The 23,576-nt window shown below is 43.2% G+C and overlaps 2 long non-coding RNA genes across 2 annotated transcripts; one reads left to right on the plus strand and one right to left on the minus strand.

The window, feature by feature from the left end:
* The first annotated feature begins 1,489 nt into the window (after window positions 1-1,489).
* Window positions 1,490-6,943, plus strand: LOC132208222 (uncharacterized). The gene is made up of 2 exons (XR_009444302.1): window positions 1,490-4,102; window positions 5,372-6,943. It is a non-coding gene; the product is annotated as an uncharacterized LOC132208222 (long non-coding RNA).
* A 296-nt stretch (window positions 6,944-7,239) lies between these two features.
* LOC132208221 (uncharacterized) lies at window positions 7,240-13,012 on the minus strand. The gene is made up of 3 exons (XR_009444301.1): window positions 12,916-13,012; window positions 12,449-12,558; window positions 7,240-9,440 (listed from the first exon to the last, which is right to left on the minus strand). It is a non-coding gene; the product is annotated as an uncharacterized LOC132208221 (long non-coding RNA).
* Window positions 13,013-23,576: the final 10,564 nt, after the last annotated feature.

The raw sequence follows: 23,576 nt of genomic DNA on the forward strand, positions 1-23,576 counted from the left end.
GAGTGGTTAACTCCCGTGTTCAGTCCGAGCCAGCTCCAAGTTGAAATGGGGGAGTGTAATATTTGCTGGCAGGCTCAGTGGGGGAGAGGCATGCTTTCACATTGCAGCCCGTGGAGGGGGTGGGCCGGGCTCCGACAAGGTGTTGAGGGAATCCCTCAGCGGTCCCACACACAGCTGCCGGCGGGATCTTACTGTGCACCACTGCAGCCTGTAGGTCACCCTCACATGTGATGCAATGCTGTCCACAGGGCCCTGGCCTGAGTCTGCTGATAGCCTGATAGTGAGTGTCGTGAGAGGGTGTGTTGTCCCTCTATCACCCCCACTACCTCAGCCGAGACCCACCCCACCTCCCATCACCCCCTCAACCTCCAAAATGTGACATTGACATTGCAAATACCCACGAGACACAGCGGGGAGATGGGAACACATGGCAAACGTGAGGCAGGAGAGGGCATTTCTATTGAAACATCGAGGAAATGGGGGGAGTGAGGGACATTGATCATTCTCGAGCAGGAGAAAGTCAACAGAGATGGATCCATGGATAGGGGCAGAGACAGAGACAGGGAGGGAGAGAGACAGGCGACTGGACACTTTGGAAGGTTCATCGTTAATATTTCATGTAGAAACAGCACCAATCCCAGGTGGAACGGGCATGGGGTTTGTGCCTGGTTAATGGGAGTGGCCAGAGGGGAGCATTGGTCATTTCTTCGTGTTTTTTTACCACATCGCCAGAGTGTCAGAGAACAAGCTGTGGGGGGGGACAGGTTAAACACTGAGTGGGGAGATGGAGATGGACAGAGACACAGGCTCCGGGGAGTGACTCCCCACCACTGAGTTTCTGCCCAGCCTCTCAGGAAATAAACCCTGGGGGCAGTCAGAAAGCATCTGCCCCTTGATCTCAGTTGAAATCTCTTCAATTTCTCTGGGTTTAAAACCAGGGGAAAGTGCTGATAAAATGGGGAAATGTTGGAGGTCAGTCAGTGGCGGGATTGCCTTTGTTTCTGTTTATTTTTATTTCCATTTAATTTGCTCAATTTCTGTCTGTCTGTTTTTCTCTCTCTCTTCCCCCACATCCCCTCCCAAAAAAACAGGGCACCTCTGTCTCTCTCTCTGTCTTTCTGTGCTGGGGCAGGCGGGGAGATATCTGACACTGAAGCTTGCAGACAGAGTAAGGCACACAGATTCTGGGATTGGGGGTGTGGGATGTGTGAGGGGGTGTGAATCCCAGCCCTGGAGTAAATATCTCTCCTGCCCTTCCCCTCAAACAGAAACACTGGGACAGCCCTGAGGCAGTTTGAGACATCTTCCTGTTCCCCGCTCTCTGGGTTTAAAATCAGGAGCTGTGCTGATGTTTGGGTGGGGAGGGCGGGGTGGGGTGGGGTGAGGAGAGTGTGAGACTGTGGGTGTTCAGGCATGTTCAGCAGTGGGATCTTGCTGTGCTGGGTGGGGAATGTCTCAGATTGCTGAAGCAGCAAGCGGTGAGATTTTGCTGTGCTTTCGGTGCTTTTTAAAAATTTTAATCCATTTTCATTTCTCTCTGTCTTACTTCCACCCCCAAGGAGATTTTATTCAGGAGCTGAAACTCGGGATGATGCAGAGTCAGAGAGAAGCAAATCATTCTGCAGTGAGGAATCGTCAGACAGGAGCTGGGACCAGAGAGAGAGAGACCGAGAGAATTATAATCAACCATCTCGTGTCCTTGTCGTTCAATTCCACACTCACATGCTCATGGGGGAATGAATTATGGGGCTCAGGCAGTCTCTGGAGTTTGGACCACAAGGGCGTGAGACCTGGGCTGGCGCTTGGGGGAGACAAAGGGACAAAAATGGGGCTGCTGCACAGTCTGATCCCACAGATTTTACTGCCTTCCTCTGCCTTCATACTCCCAGCTTCTTGTCTCTCTCACAGCTTTCTATAAATCCCCATCTCCCCTCCATCCTTCAAATCTCCCCCTATCTACTGTACACAGGCTGTTAAAAGCAGAACAGAGTGGGGATGAATTCACAGGTTGATGCTAGGGTAATAGAATGGGGATGGGTTCAGAGGGCAGTGCTAGGGTAACAGAATGAAGATGGGTTCACAGGCCAAGGCAAGGAAAACAGAGTGGGAATGCATCACTAGATCATTGCTAAAGCAACAGTGTGGGGCGGTGTTCAAAGGCCATAGCTGGTAGAACAGAGGCGGGGTGCGAGGAGAACAGAGGATGCATTCACAGGCTGCTGCACAGGGACATACTAAGGAAGGGTTCTCTGGCCTATGCTAGCACAACAGAATGGGGATGGGCTCACCGGCCATTCCTAGGTATAATAGTGTGGGAATGAGTTAACAGGCCATTTTCTATGAGAACAGTTTCAGCATACGTTCACACATCGCTGTTAGGAGAACAGAGTGTGGGATGGGTTTATAGTCTATGGCTAGAGTAACATTGTTAGGATGGGTTCATAGGCCATTGCAAGGAGAACACAGTGGGAGTGGGTTAACAGATCATTGCGAGGGGAACAAGATTAAGATGGGCTCACAGGCCATTGCTAGAGGAACAGAATGGGGATGGGATCATAGACTATTGCTATAAAACTAAATTGGGATTGGGTTCCCAAGTCACTGCTAGGAGAACAGTGTGGAGATGGTTGAACAGTCTGGTGCTAAGGCAAAAGCGTGAGGATTGGTTCACAGGCTGGTGCAAGTGATACAGTATTGATGGTTTCACAGACTGTTTCTAGCAGAGCAGATTGGGAATGGGGTCACAGGCAGTTGTCAGTGCAGCAGAGTGGAGGTGGTTTCACAGGCCGTTGCTAGGGGAAGAGAGTAGGGATTGGCTGACAGGCTGTTACTAAGAGAACAGAGGCAGGATCAGTTCACACGTTGTTGCTACGAGAACATTTTGTGGATGTTCAACAGGTTGTTGCTTGGGGTACATTGGAGATGTGGTCACAGTCTTTTGCAATGAAATTGGGGATGGGTATGAGCCTGTTTCAAGGGGATCAGAGTGGGGATGGATTCATAGGCCTTTCCAAGGGCAACCGTCTAAGGATCTGCTCATAGGCCTTGACTCGGGCAAGACAGTGGCAATGGGCTCACAGATTGTTGCTGGGGGAACAGATTGGGAATGTTTCACATGCTGTAGCTACAAGAAAAGACTGGTCGTGTGTTAATAAGTTGTTGCAAGAAGAAGGGAATGCAGACGTGTTCACAGGTCATTGGTAGAACAGTGGAGATGTGTTGACAGGCCATTGCTAGCTTAACAGAATGGTGATGGGCTTACAGGCTTTTGCTCTTGGAGAAGAGTGCGGATGGTACACAGGGAGAGAAAAAGTGTAGAACCGACACAGAGAGAGATCAACAGACAGACCGAGAGGGAAACAGAGGGATGCACAGATTGATTTGTTGTCACATGTACTGAAATACAGTAAAATGTTTTGTTTATGAGTGGTCCAGATCAGATCGGAGCCAGGCAGAGTCAGCATGGTTTACAAAAAGGAAGTCACGCTTGAGGAAAACGTTCAATTAAAAAAAACACTAGCCCAATCACTGTAACTCCTGGGAAACTCGGGCTGCAAATCACAGCACTCGGTCCCCACTGAAATCAACTGATTCACAACACCCCGATTTTGCATCTCTTTTTGCTTCTGGCCCTGTCTCACCTTCACCTCCCTCAGCCCAGCCAGATCCAATGTCAATTAGTGTTCAATGCCAATGCAGGCCAATGGCAAATCCAATGTTTACCTGGAAAGCGAGCTGGAGGAACATAAGACACAAGGTGTTACAATGTGATGGGGTTGTCGATGACAGGTTAGAGAGGCACAAGGATCTCATCTTTATGCTCCCATGTACTAGTTAGATGAATATGCTCAGTGCACATTACCCCTTCTACATTCATCAGTCTTGTGCTTGTGTTTAAGTTTTGAAAATGGCTTTGAATGTGAGACAAGTGGAGCTGTAACAATCCCGTGGTATTCAGCAGCAAAAAAAACCAATCAGGCTTTTCCAAAATGGGTATCTTCTGAGATCGTGAGCCACATGGAAGAATGAGAACTGTCTCACTGGGGCTCGCCATGTCTACTTTCAAAGTCTGCTCGAAGTGATCAGAAACTTTGCTGAATTTGTAAGTTTATCGAGAGTAGTGCTGGAATACAGGGAAATTGCAAAGTTTAGTCATTTGTTAAACAGAAGTTGCAAGAATATATCCAACTGTTACAGACAAGCCAATTTACTTTGGTTGCTTGGAAACTTGTAGACGCAACGGTGAAGGCAAAATGAAGAGTTACATGGGCAAAGATCAGTCAATTCATGGGAAGTTGCCATATATTTCTCCAGGAGACATGATGTTAGTTAACTTGCTGTTAATGACCTACGTTTTCTTTTCAACGTGTGAAATATGGGGTTGATCAGAGGAATACAGTTCATGTTTGTCCAAGACTTCCAGAAAGTATGTGATTCAATGTTATTGAGCTGACCCGTGAGCTTATGTATTTGGGGAAAATAACTACAATAACAATACATGTACAAAATTGGCTGAGAGAAAGGAAATACAACAGTGGCTTTGGATATTTTTTGGGATAGTTGAATGAATCTATTGAAATTCCCTCGGTGGCAATGTTGAGACCCTTGTGTTTTCCAAATATATATTAATGCTCTAAACATAGGACTACAGGGAACAGGATCAATATTTGTGCATACGTTAGGATTTGGAAACAGAGAAAAATGTGAGCAGAATGGTACAAAGAAGAACAACACAGCAAAGGAACAGGTGCTTTGGGCCACCAAGACTGTGCTGATACATGATGCCTTTCGAAACTAAAAATCTTTTGTTTCTGTGCAATCCATATCACTCTATTCTCTGCCTATTCACCTATCTCTCATATCCACCTTTACCACCCCCTCTACTAGTGTATTCCAAGCACTTACAACCCACTGTCTAAACGCTTGCCTCTTACATCTCCTTTAAACATACACCCTTTTGCCTTAAACTTAGATCCCATAGTAATCGACATTTTCACCTGAGAAAATACTTCACTCTCCATTCAATCAATGCCTCTCGTAATTTTCTGGAAACTTGTGTAAAGTTAGTGGGGTGTGTGGATCAGAGGTGGATGAATTTCAATGTGGAGAAGTGTCAGGTCATACATTTTAATGGGATGAATGTACATCAGCAATATAAAATAAAGGGTACATCTCTAAAGGGGTTGCAAGGATAGAATGACCTGGGTATATATGTGCATAAGTAATTGAACATAGAAGGACAGATTAGAAGAGAACTTAATAGAATCTACAATATTATATTATTTAATTATTTATTAATTACATGGTTTATTAATTTACTTATTTTTTCTCAACGGCAATGACCTGGGTTTTGTTTCTCGGTTTCATTCAGGCACATTAGGATTGCAGCACGAGCAAGTGGCCAATTTCTGGTTGGGTGGATGGAGAAGCCTGATTCATTCATATGAAAACCTAGGATAGAAACTTATGGCCCTGAGGAGACGCTATCCTCAAATTGAGTGACTGCTGGCCACGCTGAGGGATATTGTACAGCAGGGAGAATAGTCAGTCATCCTGAGCTATGAAGAGGGGATGTTGTGAACATCTGTACTGGACTGATGGATGGATTTTTGAAACTCCTTTTATCAGAGCTCAGAGTGGCTGGTACACACAGCAAAACCCAAATCAATTGAAATGATTATCTCTTCTGAATGGCTCGCTCTGGCTGATGGAGATTGATTTTACAAACTAACTCATAGAATTTCCACGGAGTAACCTCAGTTACATCACCCGATTCCAAGGGATTTCCTTAATTTTGAAACTATTCTCTGACATGGAACTTTTGAAATCTTTCCAGCTACAGGTTCCAGCAGATTGTAATATTGTAATCAATAAGACTGTTTCAGGGCTAAATATTTTTTAATGAGTCATTAATAATTTAAGGATTTTATTGTTGTCCTGTGTTATTTGGGAGAGGTTCAATGTCTCTGCATCTGGAGTGACACCTTTGCTGTGGGATCTGAATCCATGTTCATCTATTGCTCTCTTTCACTGATGTTTGATGACTAGCATCGGAATGGTGGGCAGACGGCACACTCTGTGCTGTAAATCTGTATAACTCTGTCCATCTGTATGGTTTTATGACCCTTGCTTTCCTTGATCACCTCTCTGCCATTGTCGAACTTCCACTGCCTCCAATCCTGCATGTATTTTAGATTCTGTTTCAGGCTATACATTTACTGTGTCTTCTCCCACTGCCCATCCCCTCACTATGTGCGACTGGCTTACCAGCATGATGTTCCCACATTATCTTTCACAGGAATTGTTTCTTAAGTGCAACAGTTCACCTGTTTTCCACTTCGGAGACAATATTAACAATCACATTCTGCAGCATTCCTCACCTCCACCTAAAGGTTGGGAGATTTTGGCAAACAGCATTTTCTTTTGTCTCTTCACAATAGATAACGCATTAGCCACAGCCAACCAGTTTGTGCTTACAGTGCTCAAATATTAATAGTGCCCAATTAATATTAATAACACCTCCTTCAACTCAACCAGACAGGGGCCAGCCCTTCTTTAGTTGAGGTCTCCAGTGATGCTTTGAAAAATCAGAGTCAATCTGTCTGCGTGAAATTTAAACAAAGTTTGGTCATCATCTAACTGGTGCATTTTCCTTTGCAATGCCTTGACCAATCAGAGTCTATTATTCGCCCAGGTCAGTACAGTATAAAACGTTTGCTCCCTTTCCATTGGTGCTTATTGTGAATGAACCGAAGTGTGCAAGACAAAAAGCTTTGATGAAACTTGCCTTTTTTGCATACAGTTGGACATTATTGAACTGTTGTACATTGTTGTGGCTCGGCCTCTCTCACAATGCCACCACACAAGGCCTTATAGATGATTATGGAGGAACAATGTGTATTGTGGTTGATTAATTATTTCAATAAATAAAGAGAGGACAGAACTGTGAGCATCGGCCCCTTATAAAATGAGCTTTGTAAAGGGTAACATTGAGGAGCTAGGAAAGGGCAGGAGAGTTAAACAAATACTTTTCAACAATATTCACATTAGGGCATTCTTGCAACTTTAAAATACACAAATATAGTCAAGCAGCAAAAAGGGGAGGAAATAACCATAACAGGAGAAAACATACTGTGGTCAATGAAGTATTTCAAAAGATAAAAAGAGAAGAGAGCTGTGAACATCGGCCCCTTAGAGAATGAGATTTGTCAGTGATAATGAGGAGCCAGGAAAGAGCAGGGGAGTTAAACAAATAATTTTAATCAATCTTCACAGTAGGGAACACTTACAACATTACAAAAAAATTAAGTAGTTCAGCAGCACAAAAGGGGAGGAAAGAACCATAATATTGATCAGAAGAGAAAAAGTATTTGGGAAAATAATAACCATTGACAAAGAAAATAGTGGTCGGCCGTTTGGTCATTCAAACCTGCTCCAACATTTAACACGATCATGGCTGATCATCCATCTGTTCCTGCTTTCTCTCCATACTCTGATCCCTTTCACCCCAAGGATTATATCCAAATCCTTCTTAAATACATTCAATGTTTTGGCTTCAGGTGCTTTCTGTGGCAGATAATTCCAGAGGTGAGGAAATTTCTTCTTATCTCAGTCCTAAATAGCTTGTCGATGACAGGTTAAAGAGACACTAGGATCCCATCTTTATGCTCCCATGTATGCCCATATCCTAAAAGTCATGGTTCTGGACACCCTGTTTATTGAGAACAGCCTTCCTCTGTTTATCCTGTGTAGCCCTGTCAGAATTCTTTTGTTTCTATGAAAGACCACTCTTCTGAACTCGAGTGAATATAGTCCTAACTGATCCAGTCTTTCTTCACATGTCAGTCCTGTCATCCCAGGAATCATTCTGGTCAACCTTCATTGTACTCCCTTCACAGCCAAAGCATTCTTCCACAAGAATAATGAGACCAAAATTGCACACAAGAATCCAGCTATGGGCTCACTGAGACCTGTGGAATCACAGAAGGACGTTCCTGCTCCTGAATCTGAATCCTCTCGTTAAGAAGGCCAAAAGAAACTAACTTGTGCTTGGGACATTTGAAAACAAAGTGTAAGTTTTGTGTTAAATACAAAGCTAATTTATTTGCCTTTTACTCAGAAAATAAAAACCTATATTTTCAGGAAAGTCAATTTAACATCAGTAGAAACAGACAACAATGAAATGTGTTCATTACCGAACATAATTAATAGCAAAATGCAACCACTGTGGTTATTTGTGAATTCACTCATGTTTTTTTTGGGGGGGGGGCAGCAGGGGGGGTTGTCGGGTGTTTGAGTGAATCCCTTCCCACATTCAATGCAGGCGAACGACCTCCCTCCAGTCTGAACATCACTGGCATACAATGAGGTGAAATGATCACCTGAACCCAGTTTGAAAGTGAAAGCACTGGAACGGTCTCTCACCTGTGTCAACACATTGATGGATCATCAATTGTTGAGGACTTTTAAAGCATTTTCTGCAATCTGAACATTCAAAGTTATTTCAATAATGTGAGCAAGTTCATGGAGGCTAATTGTTCAGAATCTTTATACCATTTCCCACATTCTCTGGTCAGAATGAACTTGCTCGTGTTTCAGCAGGTACAATGATCTGACGAATCTCTTCCTGCACATGAAGCAAGTGAACGGTATCTCCCCTGTGTGGATGCATTGGTGTACAGCGAGGTTACATATTCATCTGTACCCAGTCCCATCATGAGAGTATCTTATTGGGCTCTCAACAGTGTGAACATGTTGATGGGACATCAGTTCTCCAGAACATTTACAGCATTTCCTGCAGTCTGAACATTGAAAAAGGTCTCTCATTAGAATGAACTTTCTGGTGTTTCACCAGGTCAGATGAGTGAATGAAACACTTCCTACATATGGAATAGATGAACGGTCTCTCCCCAGTGTGAATGTGCTGGTGTATTGGGAGTTTAGATGATCGCTTGAACCGAGTCGCACAGTGAGAGCACCTGAATGGTTTCTCACTAATGTGAGATATTAGTTCTCTCGAACTTTTCTCGCAATTCCTAGAGTGTGGATATTTTAAAGGTCTCTCCCCAGTGTGAACGTGCCGGTGAGTCAGCAGATGGGATGAGTGAGTGAATCCTTTCGCACACTCAGAGGAGATGAACTGCCTCTCTCTTATATGAACTTGCTGGTGTGTCAGCAGACTGGATGATCAAATGAATCCCTTTCCACAGTCAGGGCTGGTGAACGGTCTCTCTCCAGTGTGACCACACTGATGACTTTCCAGGGAAGATGGATATTTGAATTCCTTCTCACAGTCCTCACGTTTCCATGGTTTCTCAGTGTGAACACTGGTTTTGGCTTCCATGATCAAAGCCTGATGATATTCAAGACATGATGAATTCAACATTTCGTTAGAATCTGCAGCGAGATTTGAGTTCACTGACTGCAAATGCTCCAACTTCCTGTAAAATGAATAACAGACAGTAAGAAGAAAATATGACCCACAGGGAAAAAGGCAGAACTTTAAAACTGGACTGAATACATCTGATCATTTGTGCAATAGACAGTGGACAATGCGACCATGAAAGCTCTTGGATTGTTATAACAATAGAACTGGTTCAGTATTGAGCTTCAGTGAAAGGAACTGGCTGCCAAATCTGGGGCTGCATAAAGGTGTTCTTTGTGGGAAAACTGAGAAATAGGGAGAGCATTAATGGAGATGGGCTTCATATGGGCAGCACGGTGGATCGGTCGTTAGCACTGCAGCCTCACAGCACCAGGGACCTGGGTTCGATTCCAGCCTTGAGCGACTGAGTTTGCACATTCTCCCTCTGTCTGTGTCGGTTTCCTCCCACAGTCAAAAGATGTGCAGGCTCGGTGGATTGGCCATGCTAAACTGCCCATAGTGTTCAGGGGGGTGTGGGTTATTGGGGGATGGGTCTGGATCTGGGTGGGATGCTTCAAGGGGCGGTGTGGACTTGTTGGACCGAAGGACCTGTTTCCACACTGTAGGTAATCTAATTCATCTGCCAGTAATTCTAACAACCTCCCAAACTCACCAGACAGAAACACAAGATCAGGTGGTGCATGGAAAAACCATCACTTCCAGGACTCTGAGCAGCAGATTCAGACTGGAAAAGATTATTGACTTGCTCAATATGTCAGAATGCATTTTATTAAAAATTAAACCTGCTGAAAAAATAGGGATTCTGACAGTCAGAGTTTATTTTAGCCTCTAGTTCAGTTAGAATGTAATACTTTGCCAATGATTTTCTGTATCATATAACCTACTCTGCAAATAACATCTTTCTTCAGGCTATTTTCAAGTTTTTGCAAGAAGAAAATAAATGATGAATCATTTGTACCTTACACATTTTAATTACTGTCCTCACTGCTTATGACGGGGACTGTACCACATAGTGAATAGAAAATACAGATTGGGCTATTATTCTGCAGAAAAAAAATCCATTCCGTTTGCAAGCTGCGCCATGACTTTCATTTTAGCTTCCCAACCCAGACAAAATCCTCTGTTAAGAACAAAGAACAACATAGCACAGGAACCAGCCCTTTAGCACTCCAAGCCTGTGCCTGCACATTCTAACCCTCCATGCTAAAAATGCCTTGATTCACAGGATCCGCATTCCTCTCTTCCCTTCCTGTTCATGTATTCAGCCAGGTGCTTCTTGACTGCTGCTGCTGCGTCTGCTTCCATTGCCTCCTGTGGCAACACATTTCAGGAACTCAGCAACCTTTGTGTGAAAAGCTTGCCTTGCTTATCTCTTTCACACATTCCCCCTGCAGCTTGAACTTGTGTCCTCTAGTAATTTATCCCTCTGCCCTGGGGGGAAAAAAGTCTCATACATTCCGCTCTATCCATGCCATTCACGATCTTATAAACTTCTCTCAGGCCACCCTCTCAACCTGCTGCGTCCCAGTGTAAACAAACCAAGTCTTTCCAACCTTTCTTCAATGCTGAACTCCCCCATAACCATGCAACATCCTGGGAAACCTATTCTATACCCTCTCCAAAGCATCCACATCCACATGTGGTGTCCAGAACTGAATGCAATATTCTAAGTGTGGCCTAACTAGAGTTCTACAAAGCAGCAGCATAACTTGCCTGTCCATATCGCCATTGCACCTTCCAATGAAGGCAGTCATCCCAAAGGCCTTTTATACTAAATTATCTACCTGCACCATCACTTTCAGTAGCCTGTGGACCTGCACACCCAGATCCTTCTGCATATCAATGTTCCTAAGAGTTCTGCCATTTACTCTATAATTTAAACCTGTACCTGACTTTCCAAATTACATCCCCTCATATCTGTCCAGATTAAACTACATGTCATCTTTCTGCCCATAACTCCAATTTATCTATACTCTGCTGTATCATCTGACAATCCTTCTCACTATCTGCAACTCTACCAACCTTTGTATTGTCCGCAAACTTATTGATTAGACCAGCCACGTGTTCTTCCAAGTTATTTATATAGACCAGAAACAGCAGAGGTCCCAGCACTGATTCCTGTGGAACACCACTAATCAAAACCCTCCATTCTGAAAAGTATCTTTCCACTGCTACACCCTGTCTTCGATGTAGCTATCTCTCCAGCTCATGTGACATCATCCTTTGTACCAGTTTGCCCTGATAGACTACTGCGCCATTCTAATGAAGCTCGCACGACTTGAACGCACAGCAGCTTTCTTTCAATTTGGCACTTTCCAATCTTCCAGATTGAATGTGGAATTCTGCAGTCCCTGAACCATCAAACAGTTATAAGGATCTGGAAAACTTGACCTGGAAATATGCTGGTACTGATGTCATGTTCAGTCTGTTACTGCTCGTCGTCAATTCCCCACTCAGTGGAAATAGTTTCTCTGTAACTCCGCTAACAGTCACTAATCATATTCCCAAGACTTTGATCAAAAATATTTCTTATTAATCAATTTCCAGGGATACCTCTCACAGAATGAAGTGATGTGTTTTAGCAGAAGGGATAGGTAGAGGCAATAACACAACACTAAAGAGTGTGCAGATTCTGAGGGATTCACATGCACAGATATTTGAAAGTAATAAATAGATTAATTCATCAAAGCAAATTTGATGTTAATTGATTTCAAAAAAATACTGAATCAGCATTTGAGAGAAAAATGCAAAGGTGCAGGGATAAAACAAGGGAATAGGACTGACTGGATTGCTCCAGACATTTGGCATGGGCTAAATGGTTTGCACTTTTTGATTTTTTTTAATATGGGCCTTCTTGTATTCCAAACCTACAGATTCAGTTATCAATCAGGTGAATCTGTGCTACATCCACTCCATAGTTGTTAGACCGTTCCTGACAGCAAGTCCGAGAACTAAAAACAGCTAATCAACTGTAATCTAACCACAGATAGTGTATCTCATTTTCTGATATCTCAAATCTTTTCCCACTGGCGCGCGCACACACACACACACATACATACATACCTGAAAGCTACCACATTCAGATGCTGATAACATTCAGATCCTCATCAATCGAGTTACTCTTTCACTCTTTCTGAGGTTCAAGTCTGCCAAATTCCTCTGCTGACATTGATCTGTAAGAGTGTAAAATCCATCACGATCAATCCAGGACAGAGATTCAGAACAGAAAAAGAAAAGCATTTCTCTTGGTTTGAAGTTGCTGTTCGTAAATCCTGCTCGCCTTCCCCTCGCCCCGTTCCCAACAAGTAAAGGACATGCGCGCGCTCCGCTTCCAGTTGGCCCCGGATAAAGATGGCGGGCTCACACGGCTCAGAAAACATTCGCGGCGCCCAGCCCTGCCTCGGCTAACAAAGGAATTCAGCAATTCCAGTCTATTCGTGACAAAACCGGGATCGGTATTTTTCAATTCAGTGACGGTGGCTACTGTCAGATTTTAAAAAGCCTCTCCGCCCACTTCGTGGAATACTCACTCGATTTCTAATTTTCACCTTTCAAATCCTTATCGCGCCTGCTCCTCATTCGATTCCTCCGGCTCTCCTTTGCCTCCGGTACTGCGCATGTTTGAAACGCGTCAGATTGCGCGCGCACAAGTGGGCGTATACATTCAGAGATAATGGGGACTGCAGATGCTGGCGAACCTGAGATAACTCGTGTGGGTCTGAAACATCAGCTCTTGTGCTCCTCAGATGCTTCTTGGCCTGCTGTGTTCATCCAGCTTCACACTTTGTTACCTGGGCAAATGCATTCCCGCCCAGAATGCTGGGAAAAACACGCTGCCATTGAGCAGCAATATTGATATAACGAAGATATGAAGGAATATGCCAGGACGAAAGATGCAGGAATCCATTGATACAAGTGCATGGTCCCTGTCTGTCCTGGTTCTAATAAACAACAGAACAAAGAGATATGAACACACACTCAACGGATAAAGTGAACAAAATATACACCTTTCCTGTGTAGAATATTTGAATTTCGCCGCAAGTAGAATGCAATTATTGGTGATAAAATCATTTCAAATTTCAAAGCTGAACGATGTCAGGTAGGAAAACTAAATAAATCCGTTCTCACACTGAAGTGTGAAGAGTCTTCCTGTGCGGTGACTGTGCTGATATGTCAGTAGTTTAAGATGTTCAGGCAAGCGTGAAATGTTACACACGAGCTTCAGAAGAGACTGAGATGTCAATCACTTCCTGTCATGAGTTTCATTGCCTCAGCACTCTTTGAATAAACAAAAGCAGACTCAATCAACTCGAAATATTCAGCAACAGTTGAGAGAGAAATGCACTTTATATTACATGACTTCTCTGCATCAGTCCACAGAAAGGGAAAATTAACTCTTCTTCTCAAGCCAGAGACTTATCATCGAGACTGAATATTTCCAATATCTTCTTGTTTTATACTCAGTCAAAGAACTGATTTCTGAATTGCACAATCAATTCATTTGTGACTCGTATCTGTTTTTTCTGTGTCCACACATTAGTGGAAACATCTTCCGTGTTTAGTCTGTCTGTCAGGCTCAGCACAGGAGTTAGATGACAGCTCCAAGAACAAATCAAGTCAGCACTTCTATCCTTTGTTTTAAGATGTTACTTTTCTTTTCTCTGCAAAGAGAAAGAGCGTCCAGAAATGCTGCTTGCCTTGTGGAGAGAGAAGATTTTGGAGACACAGTAAAGGAGTACAAGTCCAAAGAACTGGACACTATCGTGGCTTGGGCTAACAAGTGACAGGTATCATTTGCTCCATATAAATGGCAAGCAATGACATTCTCAAATAAGACAAAATATAATCACAATTCGTTGACATTCAATGGCATTACCGTCACTAAATGCCCCACTGTTAACATGCAGGTGGATTCCATTTACCAGAAACTCAACTAGACTTACCACAGATACACAGTGAATACAAGTGTAGGTCAAAACCGATGAAATACTGCCGTCAGTAACTCACCTGCTGACTTCCCAAAGCCTGTCCATCTTCCATAAAAGTGAAATGGAATAACTTCCCACTGGATGGGTGCAACTCCATTAAGACTGAAGAAGCTTGAGACCATCCAGGACAATGCAAACCACACCACTGGCACTACATCCATAAACATCCACTCCCTCCACCACCAACCTTCAGTTCCACCAATGGGTTTTGGGTCACCTGATACACAGGAAAACCAATGACCACCATTCCCCCTGCTGATCGCTCAGTATCCTGACTTGGAAATGTATCGCAATTCTTTCACAGTTGCTGTGTCAAAATTCTGGAATTCCCTCCCAAACAACATAGTGGGGCGAATTATAAAACTAAGACCGCTGCAGTTCAAGAAGCCATCTCACCACCACTCCCTCAAGGACAATAAGGGATGGGCAATAAATGCTGGCTAGCTACCAACATTCACGTCCCACAAACAAATGAACAAAAAAAAATGGTGGGCTGCTATCTAAGATGGAGGAGGTAGTTTTTTTATATTAATGCTAAATATATTGATGGTCAACAAGAGAGTCAAAACGTTATTATGATAAATAGCTTGTGGAGTTGAAGCTACACTCAGTTCAGACATGATTTTATTTAATGACCAAGCAGGCGAGAGTGGCTAAATGGCACATATCTGCTCCTAGTGCTGACATGTACATGTATAGTCATATTGATGCTATTCACAGACATTCGGGTGTAAGCTCAAAAGATCAAAATTTAAGTAAAAGCTGAGACATTTGACTGAATGAAATGAGACGTCTGTTATCTGCTTGGGATGCTTTTCCTAAATGTGTCCCTGTTAAGCCAGTGTGGTATCAGGAAGAGACCGTGAAAACAAGAGATGGAGATCAATTTATTTTGAAAGGGGGAGAAAAAAGGAATGCACTTCCAGGCATTCTCCAGGTGATGGTGTTTCTCCTCATCTCAGTCCTAAAATATTTACCCCATATCCTTAAACTGTGGCCCCTTGTTCTGTAATTCCCCACCATTGGAACATCCTTCCTGTATCTAACTTGTCCAGTACTGTTTGGAATTTGGAGATTTCAATGTGATCCCCTCATTCTTCTATACTCCGGTGAATACAATTTTAACCGACTCAATCTCTCTTCATACGTTATTCCTACCATCCCAGGAGTCAAGTTGGTAAACACGTGCTGAACGCCGTCAAAAGGAAGAACACTTTTTTTCAGATAGGCATGCCAAAACTGTACACAATATAACAGGTGTGGACTTACTTAGGCCCTGTGTAACTGCAGCAAAGCATTCTTGTTCCTTTATTTGGATCCTCACTCTGTGAAGGCCAACAGATAATTTGTTTCCTTACTGCCTGCTGCACTTGTGCACTTACTGTCAGCAACTGGTGCGCAAGGATCCTCTGGTCTCATTGACACTCCCATGTGCCATTGAAACGATAATCTGCCTTGTTTTTTTATTGCTACAAACTAGATAAGCTTACATTTATCCAAATATAACGTAACCAATATTAATTTTCACTTACAAAGCTTCTCCAAATCACACTTCAACATGTATGCACCCAGCTTTGTGCCATCTAAAAAGTTTGAAAAATTATATTTAGTTTCCTCATCTAAATCAGCAACATACATTGTGAACAGCTGGGGTTCAAGAACAGATCCCTGTTATACCCCACTAGTTACTGTCTGACATTGTGAACAGCTGGGGTTCAAGAACAGACCCCTGTTATACCCCACTAGTTACTGTCTGACATTGTGAACAGGTGGGTTTCAAGAACAGATCCCTGTTATACCCCACTAGTTACTGTCTGACATTGTGAACAGCTGGGGTTCAAGAACAGACCCCTGTTATACCCCACTCGTTACTGTCTGACATTGTGAACAGCTGGGGTTCAAGAACAGACCCCTGTTATACCCCACTAGTTACTGTCTGACATTGTGAACAGCTGGGGTTCAAGAACAGACCCCTGTTATACCCCACTAGTTACTGTCTGACATTGTGAACAGCTGGGGTTCAAGAACAGACCCCTGTTATACCCCACTAGTTACTGTCTGACATTGTGAACAGCTGGGGTTCAAGAACAGACCCCTGTTATACCCCACTAGTTACTGTCTGCCATTGGGCAAAAGACACATTTACTTTGAATCCACGTTGACTACGTGCTGACCAGTTTCGTAACCAACTCATTACACTCACCCCAATCCCCTGCATTTCAACCGTACACATTAATCTCTAATCGCTTCTTCAAAGGTCTTCATAAAACCTAAGAAACACATCTACTGGGTCACCATGATCAACTCCACTTGTGACATCCTGAAAGGCAGTCATCAGATTTGTCAAGAATGATTTGCCTTTTGCAAATCTATGGAGACTGTTTGCTTCTGTTATTGTATTCTGCGTACTGTGCTCCAAAATTCTTGGCAATGGAATCGTGCATCTTCCATAAGATTTATCTCAAACTCACTGGTCCATAATTAAAGGGTTTTCCTCTTCCCTTTTAAATCATATGATTACAGTAACTACCCTGTAGTCTGGAGGGACTGTCAAAGTGTCAAAGAAATTGTGGAAGATAGCCAGCAATTCATCCATTATTTTGAAGACCCCTTCTTTAAGACAACTGGGAATGTATGAGCTTTTGATCCCATCAATTTGTCTAAAATCATTTCTTGTGCCATTATAAATTCCCCTGTTTCTGGCTGGAATAGACCTATATTAGTTACAACCAATCCTTTCCCCTTTATATACACACAGAGTGTTTCCAGTCAGTTGTTACATGCCTGCAAGTTTACTCTCATACTCAACTTCCCCTTTTTATTTAATCTCTTGGTCCCCCTTTGCTGACTTCTAACCCGTTCCCAATTCTGAGATCTATTTTTTTACTTGCCAATCTGAATGCCTGTTTTTGCATCTAACATTGACTTTAACTTGCCACTTACGCCATGGTTTGGCCGTTCTTTTCCTTGTCCTCTTGCAGCATACAGGAATGACATTTTTTGTCGTTCACTGATTCACTCTTTGAATGTTTGCCATTGTTGGAACACTATCATGTGAGAAACATTTCTCAATCCATTATACCCAACCTCATGAAGAATTCTGTTATTTTATGGTCATTCATCCCCAAATGGCCTTCCACGATGACATTGTCGATTCTTCATTTCTCATTGCTTAAATACTCCAATCGAAATGTTCTTTTCACTCGTTGGTTCCACAAACTATTCATCAAGAAAACCATCCTGTACACACTATACTAATGGCCCGTCCATGGTATTGTGGGTATTTTTATTCACCATATCTGTATGAAGATTAACATCTCTCACAACGATAGATATTGTTTTACCACATGCATCTCTGATTTCCTGCTTAAAGCCATCTCAAAATCATCACTACAGTTTGGTGCTCCATATAACACTCTACATGTAGATAATTGAGAAACAAGGAAATAAGAGTGTAATATAAATAAATAAATAAATATAAATAAGATTCTATACTGCATGAGTTAGTATCTTTCATCAATAAGATGTGCACGTCCACTTTAAACAGTAATACAATTGCATCACCGTTCGGGAACAGGATTACAATTACTCTGAACAAATTACACAACTTTGGAGACATCAACAAGACATACTACCAAAAAAAAAGTGAAGCCAGAGGGATCCAACACATCCCGATTCTATGGACACCCCAAGGTACACAAACCAGGGGTCCCTCTCGGACCCATTGTCCCACTATCAGGCACACCAACATATAGACTTGCCAATGAACTACAACAAATTGAAATACTTTGTGGGCACTGCTACCCACTCACATTCACTCATCCCAGGAATTCCTCAATATCATTAAGGACAGCAGGAGAGAAGATGATAAAGTAGGCAGGCAACCCAGGAGACCAACAACCTCAATAAAGAAACCAACATGAAACTACTAGATCTGTGCCTCACAACACACTTCACCTTCAATGACAACATATGCAAAAAAAAACAATCAGGACTGATTGCAGAAGCAGTAATGCAAAAGGTTAAAATGGACAGCACTCCCCACTGGTTTGAATTAATTGGCTGATTCCAGTTCGTTGCCAAAACATCAAAACAAGCCTAAGGTTTCCTATCACACAGTTAATTGATACACATTTCCGGTTTAGAACTGGCTGTGCATCATCAGCTACATGCAGGCACATTCTTTTCTCTCTGTGTATAATTCCCGAAGCTAAGAAAAGCACTTTACCTCTTAATGAGGCCATGCACTCTTGACCCATCCATTATTTTACAACAAATTCCAGATTCCAGCCTTCAAATTCACGATTTGAGTTGGTGAGCTTTCAGCTGTGATGAGTGAAAAAAAAATTCCACACTCTCTCCACTGTGGCTGCATTGGTGTTTTGACATTTTAGATGAATCTTCACAGACTCTTCCACACAGAGAGAAAACGTGGGCTTCTCCCCAGTACGAATGCTGTTTCTTCCTTCAGTGTTCAAAACCTTCTAACAATTTGGTTATGATAAAGACAGGGACTGTCAGATCTGGATATGGTTTCATCTGCATCTTAAATTGCAAACCAACCTTTCAAACAGAAAAGAAAAAGACAGGAGAAAACAAAAGAACACACACGGGTTGCGAAATTGAGAGAAATTAATCTGGCCATTTGTGAAGCCAAGACTTGGGGAAAAATTAAAATGTAAACTGTATGAGTACCATAAAAATCAGTCAGTATTTACACAAAACTACAGAGGTGGGAGATTCGGGAGCCAACGAGCTTTCTCCCCAAACAATTTGATCCCTTTACTCCTCAGAACTAAGAATAGATGTAGAAACAAAATGCTGTAAATACTCAGCAGTCCTGGCAGCATCTGAAATTGTCCTTTTCCGCCCATTAATAACCTTGAACTTCAGCCTCAAGTTCTGTAGTTGCCTCCTCAAATGTCTCCAACAGTCCCTCCTTTTCAAAATTCCCCTTCAAAAGCTGATACATGTAACAAAGTTCTTGATCATCAGCTTTATGTCTCTTGGTGGTAAATCCTGCGATATCATATGTCTGTGAAATTCCAGAGAGCATTTCGTTGTCCTGAGATTGCTACATAAATGTCAATTTTGTTGGGTAACTTATACACCTATCAGTGTTCGTTCATCATTACGGTGTGAGAATTCTCAGAAAGAATGCATATGGATGCTCATGGTTCACGTGGTCCGCTCTTACCTGCTCACAGACTCCCGGGGATTGACCATATTCCCTGGTCTCTTGCTCCTTAAACTTGTCCACATTCAAGAATGGAGTTTTATTAAAAAAAATAGCTAGTGGAGCAAAATGGAGTTAGAAGGATGCAGGGAGAAAAGTGTTTAGAAACGCTTACCAACACAGCTCCAGTAAGAGAGCCATGAGAGGAGGAGAAAGAGGAGCAGGGAAGATGCCTACACTTATATCACTCAAAACCTGTTCCTGGAACCACTTCAACCCCGCACAGCTGAGAGAGCCATTTGTCAGCTGGCAACTTCCTGAAGCTTGACCCAGTCCTGTTCAGGAGTGGGTCAGACCAAGATGAGCCTCTGTAACCAGTTAGGTGGGACGGAGGAGTGGGGGGGAATCGGTGTTGGATGATCTCCTGCCCTGTTTCTTATCCCAAATTGACCCACCCTCACCATCCCCATGGCCCTGTAAACACAGACTGTAGATACCTGATGGGCCTTGGTGTGCAGACTCAGTCTGGGCATTTCTGGTACAGAACAACAACAACTGTTCTGTCCTCATTCTCTGGATTGTTCCCATTTCTCCATTCCCAGTGAGTTATACATTATGCTGTTGCTCCCGCCCCCCCTACTTATTCTGGCCGCTCTTCTCCATTTCTGTGGTAGTCATGGAAACTTCAAAACTAGCAGCAAGTACAGACCACTCGTCCCTTCATGCCTGTTCTGCTCACCAGTATGATTACGGCTGATTGTCCAGGTCAGGAACCCCATATCCTTCGATTCCTTTGGCCTTCAGAACTATACCTAACTCCTCCTGGAAAACAGTGAGTGTATTCGACTCAGCCATGTCCTGTTGCAAACAATTTCACGCACTCGGCATTTTCTGAGTTAAAAGAAAATCTTCTCACCTCAGTCCAAATGGTTTTCATCTGGTCCTTTTCTTTCTGTTTTTTTCACTGATTGTCTTTACTTTGCATTCGGGGTTGCTAACGGCCTAGTCACGGCCTTCATCTGGACACTTCTTTTATCTCTTTACTTCTGCACCATCATCCCCTCTGATTTTGCAACGTGAACCCTTTTGTCAGTCAATAATTCCTGCTCTTCACCCACTCATTCCTTTTGTTCACTGTCACCCTCCACTCCTTGCTCACTGGCCTGAACATTCACTCAGTTTCTGTTCCCACAGACGTGGCTGGATTCATGGTCCACATATCCAGAGCCACAAAAGGGACCCTTCGACCCATTGAGTCTGTCCCAATCAAAACACCAACAGACTAACTGCTGTAATCCCTTTTCCAGCACCTGACCCGCTTCCAATTCTTTGGCATTTCAGGTATATACCTGAATACTTCTTAAGTGTACTGAGGATTTCTGCACTTACCACACTTGCAGGCAATGGGTTCCAGATTCTCATTGCACTTCGGTGAAAAAAAGTCTCCCATTTTTGCTAAACTTTCAGTCCTTTACTTCAGTTCATGCCCCCAGTCATTGATGCCTCCAACAAGGGGAGCTATTCGTGCTGCCTCTTCTGTCTATGTCCCTCATCACTTTTACACATCTCAATTATGTCCCCTCTCACTTCTCTCTGCTCCAAAGAAACTAACCCCAAACTTTGCGGGCTGTGTGGTTCCCTGCTGATGGAGAGTGATTCGATTCTACCCTGCCAGACATTCTGGGGAGGAGGATCTGCCATTGCCAACAAATACTTCCTGCACACCCAAATCAACGCTGAGGTAGGCCATAGTCCCTCATTCGCTAGAGACCCCAAGTCTGCATCCTGTAAGTGGGAATGGGAGAAACGGCAAGAAAAATGGGGAACGAAATAAATCTAACACTTGCAGAGAACTGAAATCCATCAACCCGACCAATACAGGGCCAGACAGTTCAGAAACGCTCACCAATTCGAAATCCCAGGCTCAATATCCCCACAGGCCTGTCACTCACACCCGAATTCCCGCCCAGTTCAGAGCAAACCTCCATCTCACAGCTTCCAGATCCTTAATGCAGCCATGCCGAGGAGTGGGATAGTTCAAATTTAGTACCTCAATACCTCACTGAGATCTTCTTTCACTGACCCAATCATATACTTTTTTTCCCGTTGCTCCCTTCCTAGTGATTCCAACCTCCTGCAGTGGTCCCTGTCTCGCAGTTTAATGAAAGAAAATCCTCCCCATTCCTCTGGTGATCTTGTTGGAGTGGGGGGAGAGCTGCATCAGACTGTGTCCTGATTTGCTGATTGTCACTCAGATTCACGATTAGTCTTTCAGATTAAAACCATCGGCAGTGTTTTCCAGTTCTCTCATCCTAAAAATGGCCTAAATCATTTAATTTGTCTGTAATTGTTAGCCTCCTCAGAAACTGTGATTAATTTTCGAGCTCTTTCTCAGTTGGGAGATGATTCCGATGTCGTTGGAATGTAACCACCTCCCCGATTCGATCACAGTCCTTGGTAGTAATAGGAAATCCTCAGTAAACATAAATGGAAACTGTGTGGAGGGTAGAAGATAGATAGAGAACAGATATAATGCAAAATAATTTTTTAAAAAACTGGAGGAACTGTGCATGCTGTAAATCAGGAACAAAAAGAAAATGTTTCTGGAATAGTTCAGCAAGCCTGGCAGCATCTGTGAAGAAGAAAACCAAATCAGAGCTAACATTTTAGGTCCAGTGACCCTTCGCAAAAATCTAAAGAACTGCAGATGCCATAAATCAGGAACAAAAACAAGTTGCTGGAAAAGCTGACCAGGTTTGGCAGCCTCTGTGAAGAAGAGTCAGAGTAAACGTTCTGAGTCTGTTGACCAGAGAAAGGGTGAGTATGGATGGACAATGCTTTTCAAAATGTGAAATATCTAAGTGGCTTGGTATCGTGCTAATGAAGATCAACAGCATCCTGACTCGTGTGGAATTCTGGGTCAAAAATCAAGCTCTGACCAAAATACGAGCTGGAGCAGAACAGGTACTGTAATAAACTGAAACAATTTCATTTCTGACAAAGAGCCACTGAATTTGAAATTGTAACTTCTTTCTCTGTTCTGATGCTGCCACACCTCCAGCATTTCCCTGGCAATTTCCTTTTCTGTTCCAGCAAAACGCTTGCTCTGTTATTGATAATTGGCCAACACCTTCATAAATGCCTTTGGTTGGCGAGACACCTTCACCTGAATAATGCTGTAACGCTATCGATCCATTTTCTAGCTTAAGATGCAAATACCAATTCCTACTGGCTGATGGAAGCAGAAAAACCCACAATTCCAAAAGGCACAGAAACCGCTCTCAGTACAATAGTCGGCTTCCTGTGTGGGCAGCACATGCTCAAAGCGATTGCAAATCGTGCGGCTGGATCTGCAGAGAAGGTTATCAATCAATTAGCCCAACCAATGGGAGTGAAGGAGAGGCGGGACTGTATGGCCGCGCGGGAGCGGCTGGTCCTCCAACCAATGGGAGTGAACGAGTTGTGTTTTGAATGACAATCCAACAGCTTTCACGACAAATTTCACGACGACCAGCCCCACAAATATCGTTTCATTCAGCTCCATTTCACAACCTGCCCTTTGCTTTTGTGTGCTCTCTTGCATTCTATTTTCTAGTTTTTTAAATTAAATTTCAGATTAATAAGCTACAGACAATATTAGAGGAAGGCAGCACGGTGTTTCAATGTTTCGCCTTGCTACCTCAGACGGCCAGGGACCCGGCTTCGATTCCTGACTTGGCTGACCGTGTGGGTTGTCACACTCACCCCGTGTCTGCGTGGGTTCTTCCCACAGATCAAAAATGTGCAGGCCAGTGGATTGACCATGCTAAATTGAATATTAATCCCAGGAGTGTACAGGTTAGGTGGTTTAACCATGGGAAATGTAGGGCTATGTGAATGGGATAGGAGGTAGATCTGGGTCGGATGACTCTCGACGGGTTGGTGCAAATTTGATTGGCCAAATGACCTCTTTCTGCATTGTAAGGAATACATGATTGGATGTGCAGTTGGGAAACTCAACCCAAACAGCAGATCAGAATCTGACAGA

Source organism: Stegostoma tigrinum, unplaced genomic scaffold (assembly GCF_030684315.1).
Source record: "Stegostoma tigrinum isolate sSteTig4 unplaced genomic scaffold, sSteTig4.hap1 scaffold_315, whole genome shotgun sequence".
Taxonomy (NCBI): domain Eukaryota; kingdom Metazoa; phylum Chordata; class Chondrichthyes; order Orectolobiformes; family Stegostomatidae; genus Stegostoma; species Stegostoma tigrinum.